At 40.0% G+C, this 13,324-nt stretch overlaps 1 pseudogene; it reads left to right on the forward strand.

Annotated features, from left to right (window-relative positions):
* The first annotated feature begins 11,868 nt into the window (after window positions 1–11,868).
* Window positions 11,869–13,324, forward strand: part of LOC122755144 — a 64,510-nt pseudogene continuing 63,054 nt past the window's right edge.

Consider the following 13,324-nt stretch of genomic DNA (forward strand, 5'->3'; position numbering starts at 1 on the left):
TAGCTTTTTATGGTCAAGTTCTTTTTTGTTTATTTACTCATTTTCCCAGCCTATTTCCTGACTTTAAAACTATGTTAAAGTTGGGCTCTGATCACCTGAGGGTGAGGAGATACTGTTGTCAAGCTTCAAGTTTTTTGTGCTGTGCTGCTGTTTTCAGAGCTAGTTCTGGAATTTTGCAAGTTTTCAGTGCTTCCAAGGTGGTATTATTCTGGCAGAAGTATGGTCACTGCTTCCTGTTCTGTACTCTGGTCTTTTACCCAGGAAGGGCCCCTTCTCCCCTGCAGCTGAAAGCACTAGCTCTCCTCTTGGCCTTCAAGTGCTTCAACCACAAGTGCTGGTGCTCCTAATAGTCCTAGACTGTGACCAAGTCCCCTACCCTCCTGAAGCCACAAGTACTTTCCTCTCTACCTTGGAACAGTGACCATGGCTCCTGCTCCCTTGTTACTGTTAAAGGCTAAAATTCTAGCTATATGGTCTAAAATATCTAATGAGTGGTCGCCAATAAATTATAAGCTTTAGCAAGAGTTAGACTTTTAAGCATTTATTAAGGAGAATAAGAATTTGGTAAAGAGAGAAGGAAAGGCCTACATTCATCTATTAAAGGGAGAGCACATTTCTAGCTCCCTTCTCTGCCAGAGTCCACAGGAAAGAGAGTGAGTCAGAGCACCAGGCTCCCCCTTCTTCCTCCCACAAGCAAACGTTACTTCCTGACGCCAAAGAAAAGACGCATGGTCTTACCCTCAAAGACCTTCAACTCTTGGTGGAGCTTTTCTACAGTAAGTCTTTAGCAGGTGGTGTCATTCCAATCGTTACATTACTATTCACAAGCACTTGTCTCCACCCTGGAACTGTGACCCAGAACCATTTGTGGGCAATAAAATTATCAATCACTGTCAGCAAAGGGTCCCCTGTAATCTTTTTCTGACCAGTTATCCAACTGCCTTACCCTTCTTCACATGAGAGCTCCTGAAGCTGTTGCTATCACAGCTGCCTCAAGGATCACTGCTGGTACTCTGTCCGAGCTCAGGTTGGCCCCACCCTGGTGTCACAGACCTCCCTTGGTGACATCCTAAGTTATCTTAGGCTGAAAAAAAGTCTTACTCTGACCTTTTGTTGGCTCTTTCACTCCAAAATTTAATTTGAGGAGTTATTTTAAAGTTATTTGGAGGGGAATGTTGGGAGAGTTCAACTGGGTTATTCTCTGTACTCTGCCATCTTGGCTCTGCCTCTTGATCCACACATTTATTGAAAGTGTCCTCAATAGGGGCAGCTAGGTGGCACAGTGGATAAAGCACCGGCCCTGGATTCAGGAGGACCTGAGTTCAAATCCAACCTCAGAAACTTGACATTTACTAGTTGTGTGACCCTGGGCAAGTCACTTAACCCTTATTACCCTGTGTGCACTCACACACACACACACACACACACACACACACACACACACACAAGGTATCCTCAACAAAAGCAAAAAGAAACTAGCAGATTTTTGCAAATTATTTTATAGCAGACTGCATCTTTACCATCATATTTTTAATGGAATGGTGCAATGAATACAATGTTCCATTGTGCTAATTGAGTATTTAAAAAGTTTGATTTATTCAAGAAAAACACCACCTTAAAGTTTATCTTCCAACAAGGGGCTTCCATGCATGGGATTGAAATTCCATGAAATATTAAACAAGAGAGAAAACATTGTTTAACTCTGGTTATTAATATCAAACAAGATATAAAACAAGGAGACATATGATTACCCAAAGGTGTTTGCTACCAACATTAAAGAGATAAAATGCATCCTTCAAATGTAAGAGGGATTTTGAAGCCTTTCAGATCCTTCTGGTTGCTGATGACATTGTGCTGATTTCATTAGCTTCCTATAGACTCCCTAAATGAGATCTATGACTATTCAAAAGAGATCTCACACAGAGTAAGCCAACTGGATAAAAAATGCTTTTCAATTTCATAATTATAGCAGCTGAGATAGGTGGTACAGTGGATAGAGCACCAGGCCTGGAATCAGGAAGCCCTGAATTCAAATCTAGCCTTAGACATTTACTATTTAAGCCAGGACAAATCACTTAACATCTGTATTAAATAAATCTGGAAAGGAAGGTAGAATTAGCTTATGGAAAGCCTTAAATGACAGGCTAAAGAATTTATAATTTCCCTCAGAGAAAATAGTTGCTATTGATCATGCATTAAAGTTCTTCATATGGAGGTACTTCAGGATGGTTAGAGGGCTAGATCTTAAGACAATGTCATAAATGTTTTTTTTTTTAAGTATAAAGTTCCAAACAAATGTCAAGGTATTAGAAATCATCAAATCTGAAATCCTAGATTTGAAGCAAGGGACATGGTCTGACTTGTTTCTTAGGAAGATTATTTGGCAATAATGAGAAAGATGGATTGAAATGCCAGTGGTTGGAAGCAGGGTGCTATATAGTAGTCTAGGGCAAAGTAATTAGAGTGTGAAGTAGGGTGGTAGCTCAGTGAGTGGAATGATGGGGAGGCAGAATCCACAAGATTTGCCATCTTATTGGATATGGGGGTTGATGAAGAGAGAAGGGTCAAGGATAACTCTAACAACATGAACTTGACTAACTGGAGGTTGTGACCTCAACAGAAAAAGAGGTTAGTCAACACTGTTTTGAGGGCAAGGCAACAATGGGAGTGTTATCTATGAATCTGTTGAAATACCAAAGCAATTGTCATTGATCATGCAGTAAAGTTCTTCATATGGAGGTACTTCAGGATGGTCAGAGGTCTAGATCTTAAGACAATGTCATAAATGTGTGTGTGTTTTTAAAGTATAAAGTTCCAGACAAATGCCAGGGTATTAGAGATCATCAAATCTGAAATCCTAGATTTGAATGCACCACTGCTAGCCACATATTATCCATGTGACCTGGGCACAAGTCATTTAACCTTTATTTTCTTTACCTGTAAAATGAGGCAGTTGGACAAAATGATCTTTGAGATCCCTCTCAGTTCTAACCTTGGGACCCTATCAGAGGCCAGTTCAGAGGTCTGAACTGGGGATCAGATAACCTAGGTTTCGAATTCTGGCTCTGTGGTGTGTTGCTTCAGTGGCCTTAGTCAAGTTACCCAGCCTTTCTGAGACTCAGTTTCCTTAGCTGTAAAATGAGAGGTTTAGACTTGTTTTTTAAGATCCCATTCATTTCAGTCATTTCTAACTCTTTTGCTGCAAAGCCACAAACTATCTCAAAAAAACCCCCAAACCCCAAAACAAAAAACAAACCACAGTTAATGTTTCTCCCTTCATAAAATAGCTAAATATGATTTCTGGCTTTTTACCTTCCAGGATGGGCATCACTCTTGCTCTATCAACCCTATGGTGTCGGGAACTCCTGCAGCTAGGATTTGAAGTTCTACTGCTTCTACCTCCTATACCCTGACAGTGCCCAGTGTTGTGTCCTCTGCCAGAAAATAAGCACTTAGACCTACTCCCATTCTCTTCCCCTCAGAGCTGAGGGATCTCCAGGGTAAAATTGGATTGGAGAATTCCAGTTTGGTCTTTTGAACTACAGGCTCCCGTCTCCACTGATGACCTCATTCTGGTAAACTGTTTGTTTTGCAGTCTTCAACAACCAGTGGAGGAATTATGATGTTAGAACAGGGTAAAGGATTAACAAACAACGGCAAAAACCCCTCAGCTCCACAGCCAACCATTCTGTGCACAGAAGAAATTGTACTGATCTTCCTTATAAATAAGAAGGGCTTGCAATGCAGAGTTCTTTTTCGGTATTTGCAGGGAGGTGGAGGCCAGCGGGGTTGGGGGGGTGTGGGGGGGGAGTTGCTTATTGATGCTGCATCTGTTTTGTCAGTGCGTCAGCTAATGGAGAAAGTTAATTGTGTTGGTTGTAAGGCCACCTGTCACACACATGCCTCATTTCCATACTAATGGTCCAACAGTGGCAGGCAGTGTACTCTTCTGCAGTAACAGCTCCTGCCTCTTTGGAAACCTGGGCCAAATGTGCCTATGCGGCAACTGTAGGCCTCTTATGTGAATGCCTCCAGTATTGTGGCAACCAAGGCTTGTATTAACCCCCTGCTGACAGCCCCTAACAGTATCAGAAGCGAGGCACCATGGGTGTTGCTCGTGGCCTGGGATTTCACATGGGGAGATGCTGCTAAGAAACCCAGGCCTGTGGATTCAGATTCTATCTCGGAGTTGAATATCATCTACCTTTGAATTCTTCTTCTTCTAACTCACCTACCTTTTCTCTGGACAAAAGCTCCTACAGGCCAAGTCGTGGCATGGGACAGGTTCCATTTATAACTTCTTTATATTCTGGCTTCTTAGCTACATTATTTGTGATGCCTTTCGGTTATCATTTTCACTCTGTTATACCGCTCCCTTTGACTTTTTGCATTACTGCGAATGCCCAGTAATATTGGCAGGCACTGACCTCATTTGCAAAGGAGAGGACCATTTTTCAAGCTCTCTGCTGAAAGATTACCTGTGAGGCACTGGTCACAGACCATAAATTACCAAAGGGAACATTGACTCTTGGCACCAAAAAGAACACTCCAGGTCACATCCAGGAGAACTTATATTTTTTTATTATAGTTTTACTCCAAAGCATAGATAAGGAATCAGTGCCTTTGGAGAGAGAGAGAGAGGAGTTGATGAATATTTTAGCATGGAAAATGATTAGATGCAATTTGAATGAGAGAGGTGGCTTTCGTGAGTCAGGCCAATAAAATCATGAGCCATTTTTCCACTGCAAAGGATGCTTCTTAACCCAGAGGATGCAGAAAATGCAGAGTCCAGTTTCTTTGGGACCCTTTTACTGTAGTTTACTGTGACCGGACACGTCCCTCATAAAGGGATTTGATGCCATACTGCCAAATGTTGCAGGGAGTTCTTCTTTGTGAGGGAGAGAACACATGGCTTGGAATGTGGAGGTTCTCAGTGGCCACTTTTACCTGAGTTGATCACTATTTTAAATGATGTTAGCCTTGTGGTATGAGTGGAAAGAGGGCTGAACTGGGGGTCAGATAACCTAGGTCTGAATTCTGGCTCTGTGGTGTGGTGCTTGAATGACCTTAGTCAAGTTACCCAACCTTTCTGAGACTCAATTTTCTTATCTGTAAAATGAGAGGATTGGACTTTTTTTTTTTTAAGATCCCTTTGTTATTCATTCATTTCAGTCACTTCTAATTCTGTGACCACTTTTGGGGTTTTCTTGGCAAAGCTATTGAAGTAATTTGCCATTTCCTTCTCTAGCTCATTTTATAGATGAGGAAAATTAGGCAAACATGGTTAAGTGACTTGCCCAGGGTCACAGAGCTAGCATGTGTCTGACATTAGATTTGAACTCAGGAAGATTCATCTTCTTGACTCCAGGCCCAGCCCTCCATCCTTTCCATCCCTAGTTCTATATCTAAGAGGCATTTGTCTCTATGGTGTGCATTTGAGAGCTAGCTTATTTCCTAGCCAAATCATCTTAAAATTTCAGAGTTGGGGGTACTTCTGGAAGGAGTGTATTTTGGGTATGCAGGACAGCCTACTTGTATAAATGCAAGGCCACCTCAGCAAGATGAGATCAGGGAATAAAGATCAGGAGAAGGGGAGAAGAGTTCAATAAGGTTAGGGAAGTAGCTTGGGGCAATTTAGTAGAAGACAACTGTCAGGCTAGATGGCAGCTAGGGGGCACCATAGTGCACAGAATGTAGGGCCTGGAGTCAGAATCCATCTTCTGGAGTTCAAATCTGACCTCAGCGGTGTGACCCTGGGCAAGTCACTTAACCCTGTTTGCTTCAGTTTCCATCATCTATAAAATGAGCTAAGAGAAAGAAATGGCAAATCATTCCAGTAACTTTACTAAGAAAACTCCAAAAAGGAGTCACAAAGAGTCAGACGCAATTGAACAACAGCAACAGAGAGCTTTTACTTTATCCTAAAGAAATCTTGAACATGTCTTTGGAAGATAGTTTTATCAGTTTTGCAAAGGCTGGCTTAGAGAAACAGAGAGACTAGAAGACCATTTATGAAAAAGGTTCTTAACCTGAGTGGAGTCCATGGGGAGATTTCAGGAGGTTCATGAATTTAAATGGGAAAAAACCCCACATTTTAATTTTCACAAACTTCTAACTAAAAGTTAGCATTTCCTTCAATTCCAATTAAAAAAAAATCTTATTCTGAGGAGGGGTTCATATATTTCACCAGACTACCCGAAGGGTCCATGGTATAGAAAACTTTAAGAACTACTAAATCACAGCTATGAAGGAAGAGCTTCTGAATAGCAAACTGATTGAGGAGAGGGAGTCTCTGTCTTTGTCTCTGTCTCTCTCGCCTTGTACACAGTAGGTGCTTAATGCTTGTTTGGTGAAATGAATTGCTGAAGGAGGGAAGGGAGAGAGTAAGGGAGGAAGGAAGGAAGGAAGGAAGGAAGGAAGGAAGGAAGGAAGGAAGGAAGGAAGGAAGGAAGGAAGGAAGGAAGGAAGGAAAGAAGGAAGGAAGGAAGGAAGGAAGGAAGGAAGGAAGGAAGGAAGGAAGGAATCAAGCACTTATTAGGCATCTATTGTGCCAAGCACTGTGCTAAGTACTTTACAAATATTATTTCATTTGATCCTCACAACAGCCCCTGAAGAAAGGTGATATTATTATTCCCATTTTACAGTGGAGGTAGCTGAGACTGAGATTTGTCCAGGGTGCCACAGCTAGTAAGTGTCTGGGAGCCAATTTGAGCTCAGGTCTTCCTGACTCCTGGCTCAGCACTCTATCCACTAGGCCATCTAGCTGTCTCTAGATCCCAGGAGAGTTGTTACATGAGGATTCCCAATTTTAAAAAGACTTGGAATGAAATTTTAAAACACAATATTAAAGATACAGCAACAAGTAGTGGAAAGAATCAGAAAGTTTGTTTGTGAGTTTTGCTACATCATTTACTAGTTCCGTGAAAGTACGTAATAAGAAAAACTGCTTTACGTTTTCCACAGATCTGTCTTAGGGATCAGATTAAGCAATATATGTGGAAAGCACCCTCAAAAATGATAAACTATAAATAGAAGACATTGTTATCATCACTATTATATGTCAATAGTTTGAAATATTTGTGATCTCACTGATGTATTTCTCTCAATGATAGTGTTCAAACACACATATGTGTGAATATAAACATAAACACACATATATATATGTGTGTGTATAGATAGATATTAATATTTTATAACTTCACAGTCCCCAGGTTAATAATGCCTTATAAAAGGGTCTTTATTGTTTTGCATAGAATCCCCATGGATGATTTAAGGGAGAATAAGTACAGGCATTATAGGCTGAAGAGGCATATATGACCTGTGAACACTATCATTGAGAGAAATACTCACATCAATGAGATCATAAATATATACACACATATTTATATCTATACCTATATCCATATAATCTCTATATAGATATATACACCTGTATTTCAATATACCCCTTCTGTATCACTGCCTTATCATGGTAGAGGGCTTGCATAGCTCAATGAAACTATGAGCTGTGTGGTTCAGCATCACCCAAGATGGATGGGTCCTAGTTCAGAGTTCTGACAAAAGGTGATCCACGCAAGAAGGAAATGGTAAACCACTATAGTATCTTTGCTAAGAAAACATGGACAGTATTAAACCAATAAAAGATATGATATTGGAAGATGAGCCCCCCCAAGGGTCAGAAGGGCCTTGTATATGATACGATCAGGTCACAAAGAGTCGGACATGATTCGATGACTGGACAATTTCAATATAATTGGTTTTCTGTGTTATTCTAGGAATTTTATTTTATGCATTTAAAAGTATTATTCTGAAAAAGGGTCCATAGTTTTTACCAGACCACCAAACAGCTCCAGGACACAAAAATGTCAAGAATACTTCTCTCCAACTCTTGACAACACCAATGTTGCTCACAGGCTATCTGTCATTTCCATTTATTCTCATAAATGAGTGGCCCATCTCTTTTTCTAACCACAAATCTCTTTGATATATTTTACAACACTTCTTTGCATAATTTCTTGTTAATAACATGCAATAATCAATTTACATACATTTCCATTGTTCTTTGGGTGTGGCAATGTCAATTTAGCCGAGAGCAAAAACAGGTACACAAGACCAAGTAGAGAGCAAGAGGTGCATGCTCTAGGTGCCATAATTTCATTGATGTTGAGGAATCAATTCTGAAGGTATTTGAAGGAAGAGAAGAAAACAAGTACATAGAAAAACTCTTAGACTTCATTATTAGAAAAAAAAAAGTGGTGCCTGAGTGAACAACAATAACTATCCACTCATGTCTATCTGGCTTAGTTGTATTTGTATCTCCTGTAAGGGTCTAAAATTCTAGCTGAACTATCTAAAATCTAATGAGTGGTCGCCAATAAATTATAAGCTTTAGCAAGAGTATTTAAATGTTTAAGTATTTATTAAAGAGCATTAGGATCAGAGCAAAAGGTAAAAAATCTAATTATTTCTAAGAGACCCTATTATCGGACCCACCATGACGAGGTCAGGAACCAAAAAGAGACAGAACCCCTCTGCCAGCGTCTGCTTCCTACTTTGTGTCCTCCCAGAAATGGGAGGCTCTTCATATTGATTGCCCAGTAGCCTTGATAGACAGTACCCACAAGCAAATGTCACTTCCTGACGCTAAGGACCTTGACCACATGGTTTGCCCTCAGAGGCCTTCTCCTCATGGTGGAGCTTTGCTACAGTAAGTCTCCAACAGGTGGCGTCATGCCAATCATTACACTCCCAGTGCTATAAGCTCATGCTAAATGCTCTCTCAGTCTCTGTCTCTCTCTGAGTGTATCTCTCTGTGTTACTCATTCTCTCTATCTCTGTCTCTCACCCAGAGGGTAAAGAATGGTTGGCCTAAGCTGGATACAACTCATTACAAAAGAGGAATTATAATGGCAAATCAATGTAAAAGATGTTATCAAAGAAATGTGATTGAAAAGGATGATAGGCTGGTCACATGACAAGAAGGGGGAATAATCAATTGATAGAGTAAAGCCTCTATGGTGCACTTATGGGAGGACATGAACCAGAATGGCAGAGAATGGGCAGGCAGGCATGGACTGCAATTCAAATTTTGAAAGAGAGTATCCACATTGACCACATTGCAGATCCATTGGAGTAGGCTTGGATGAAAAGACAAATTTCCTGTTTTTTTAAGCCTGTAGATGCCAGAATGCAGGGAGGGATAGGACAATAGATTATAGTCAGTGTACAAAAATATCTCAACAGGTTAGAATGATGTGCTGATTCTACACTGTAAATCCTCCAGTTGGGTTAAACAATATTCTACACATGTCCAAGACGGGAGAGACATGGCTAGCTTAATAAGGCAGTTTGTGCTCAGTTATGGATGCTACATTTTGAAAAGGTATTAACAAACTAATCACATTCAGAGGAAAGTGGCTAGCATAATGAGAGGATGACAAGTCATTCCTTGATCAATTGAAGGAATAAACATTGTTTACTCTGGATAAAAGTTTGGAGATATTTATAGTACTGATATGTATAAGAGATTAGATTTGTTCTTATGGGCCTCAGAGGTAAGAAGTAGAAGCAGTGGGTGGAAGAGGCAGAGAAGCAGATTTTGGCTCGGTATAAGGAAAAACTTCCTAACAATTTGAATAGTCCAAAAGAGTAGTAGGATGCCTCAGGAGGTAGTGAGTTCTCCATCACTGCAAATTTTCACAAGAAGAGTCTAGATAATTATTTTTGGAGGATGTTACAGAAAGGATTACTGTTCAATACAGACCAAATCAGATGACCTCTTAGTTCTATCCCATCTCAGAGTTTCTGTGATTCTTTAAAGTATAATCCATCTGCTATAATAAACCATGCATTTGCTAAATACCCTATGCTATGAATTCATATTAAATAGAGCCCACAACAAATAAGTTTTGGCTGACTGGCCACCGAAGCATTTGTTTGGTGATATGTAACTCTCACCCTAATCTTTTCCTGTGAAATCATAGTATAACATCAGCACCAGTTAAGAAGGACAGCAGCTTTTCTAGAATTTATGACCTGTTCTGAAATGCATTTTCATTTTGGAGTCCTTAGTTTGGCCCTAGTTTTGATGCAATTTCATTTGTATCACATGGAAACAGGACATTCTGACTTTTCAGTTCTTTGATTGGTCCAATCTGAAGCCCAAAGAGATAAAAATCAAAATCATCAAGCAAATGGAAAAAAGTAATCAGTGCCCCTAAATAAAAGGGCATACCATAAGGAAAGCTGAAAAGTGAAAATTGAAAAACTACTCATTGATTTCATTGGAAACTTTTCAAATCTCCATAAACATGAAAGTAAATTAGTTGAACTAAAGTGAATTAACTGTAAACTATGGAAATGAGATACCTACCTTTGGTCATTGTCAACAATTCCAACTTTTCCATTAAGCAAGGAAAGTCATTTAAATGAGGTAGAGATTTTTATAAAACCCCAATGTTAAAAAAAAAGCTAAAGGCTCAATGTAGTCACAAAGACCTGGAACCAAAGTGAGTCACCATTGATTGTCAAATAGGTAAACAGATTTTGGTTTAGGAATGCAATGGAATATTTTTATATCATAAGAATTGATGAATATGAAAAATTCACAGAAAATTGGGAAAGTTTATATGACTATCTTTTCAGGGAGTTTCATGTAAACAGAGAGAAGTCTGCAGGGCCTAACTCTGTAGTTGTGGTAGTGGTGGTGGTGGTGGTGGTAAGGAGGGGAAACTTCTGGGAGATGTAGTCCTAGAGAGATAACATTTTTCTTCTCACCCTGGGAGGGAATAAGACTGTCACTTTCTCCATGCTAGGCACTTCTATAGGAAGACAAACAGGCCATACATGGTGGTGGTGGTGGGGTCGTCTTTTGAATTGATCATTGCAGCATTGTCAAAGGAGGGACAGTGGCAACTCCATCAATGACCATAGCAAATGTTCTGGATTCAACAGAATGAGGAAAACATATTGAGGGAACTGGAGTAGGACTCTAGAGACTGGGAAAGCTGAACACTGAGGTGCCCCAGCTGCCTGGGATGGCTTGTCCGGGCCCTGGGTGCTATAGTTGCTACTGTTTTCAGGAGCCAGACTGTGATAGTGAGTTCCTGACTTTCCATTTGGGAGAACTGCTAAGAAGAGTGTGAAGTCCCTTCCCCTTCCCTTCCTCTCTGCTTGGTTTGGGCAGAAGCTAATTCTGTTTTCTTTTGTATTCTGTTTTGTAAAGTCACTTTTCTAATTTCTATTTAGCTAATCTGAATTTATTTTATCAGGTCAATAAGTCCAATCAATCTAATGGCTTTCCACAATAATAACTAACCTTTCTACATTGCATTAAGATTTGCAGAGTACTCCACATATATTATCTCATTTCATCCTCACAACAACCTGTAAGGCAAATGTTATTATCACCTCTATTTTTTTTGTAGGGCAATGTGGGTTAAGTGACTTGCCCGGGGTCACACAGCTAGTTAAATGTCAAGTGTCTGAAGCCAGATTTGAACTCAGGTACTCCTGAATCCAGGGCTGGTGCTTTATCCACTGTGCCACCTAGCAGCCCACTGTCACCTCCATTTTGCAGATGAATAAACTGAGAATGAAAGAGGTTAAGTGATTTGTTCAGGATTACACAACTAATAATTGACTGGGGCAGAGTTCAAATTCAGTTCTTCACTATACCACCCAGCTGCCATTGAAAGAAATGGTATTTGGGTGTTGATCTACAGAGATACATAAGGGATGAACCCCCTTATCCAAAAATGCCATGATTTCTCCTGGTTGAGGGGTTGAGCCATACTGAGACAGTTTTATGGATTTTCTTTGTAGACGTGCCAAAGTCAAATAGAGAGTGATTGCTGCTGACTGCACAAGATGCTGCTGAGCACCAAAACCAGAGAAGACTTTATGGTGAAGGTCTTGCATTTGCCCTTTTCCTGTTCAACAGATGAGATCCAAGGCCACTTCTTAGAACAAAAAATTCAAAATGGGGTAAAGAACATTTGTTTCAGCTATATACCAGAGCAGGTAAAGGAAATAAAGAAACATTTGTTATACTTGAGTGAGAAGATGAAGTCCATTTAGCGCTGAAAAAAGAGAGAGAACCGATTGGACAGATGTTGAAGCATTTAAGTCAGACCATGTTGAAATGATTTGGGTGTTGAAGGATACTGATTCAAATTATCTTGACACTGCTGGTCTCCGTCTTTGTGAGATTTTGAGGATTCTTATTTGACTATAGCAAGGAAGAAATTCTTCTTTCTTTTTCAAAGTTGGAAATTGTGCCCAATGGGATGACATTGCCAGTGGACTTCCAGAGGAGGAGTATGGAGGAAATCTTTGTGCAACCTGCTTCACAGGAAACAGCTGAGAAGGCTCTAAAGAAATACAAGTGGAAAACAGAGTTCAACTTCACTGAAATCTTCGAGAGCAGCCAGGTAGAAGTTCATACTTGTGATCCTCACTGAAATCTAGTAGTTACACAGTATCCAGCTCTTTAAGAGAGACCCACAGCTGGCAGAGGCTATAACAACATCGGTAGAGGAGCTGGATTAGAAAGAATGAAGTATTGGGGCAGCTAGGTGGTGCAGTGGATAGAGCACTGGACCTGGAGTCAGGAGGACCTGAGTTCAAATCAGGCTTCCGACAGTTGACACTTACTAGCTGTGTGACCCTGGGCAAGTCACTTAACCCCAATTGCCTCACCAGAAAACAAAAATAAAAGAGAGAGAGAGAGAGAGAAAGGAAGGAAGGAAGGAAGGAAGGAAGGAAGGAGGGAAAGAAAGAAAGAAAGAAAGAAAGAAAGAAAGAAAGAAAGAAAGAAAGAAAGAAAGAAAGAAAGAAAGAAAGAAAGAAAGAAAGGAGGTATGGCACTTATGGTGGAGAATATGGAAGCTATGATGAGTACAATGGATATAGTGATAGATATGACTTTGGGTGGGATAGATTTGAAAGAGGAATCACTGATCATGTGGATAGCAATATCAGATCTGCTTCCCAGAGTACAAGGGAAGTAACTTGCAAAGTTACTGAAATCTATCTATCTATCTATCTATCTATCTATCTATCTATCTATCTATCTATCTATCTATCTATCTTTCATTCTTTCTATCTACCTATCATCTATCTCTGTCTACCTACCTATCTTCCTCTATCTATTTATTTTTTTTCTTATTCAACTTGGTGCAAGTAAACATTGAAACTGGACCCAATAACAGAGTGATTGTATAAGAAGATATCAGATTTTCTATTAGTGAAGATGCTGCAGCAGCAATGTTAAAAGACAAAGTGAACATGTAACACAAATATATAGAACTCTTCCTGAATTCTA

The sequence above is a fragment of the Dromiciops gliroides genome, chromosome 4, assembly GCF_019393635.1.
Source record: "Dromiciops gliroides isolate mDroGli1 chromosome 4, mDroGli1.pri, whole genome shotgun sequence".
Taxonomy (NCBI): Eukaryota; Metazoa; Chordata; class Mammalia; order Microbiotheria; family Microbiotheriidae; genus Dromiciops; species Dromiciops gliroides.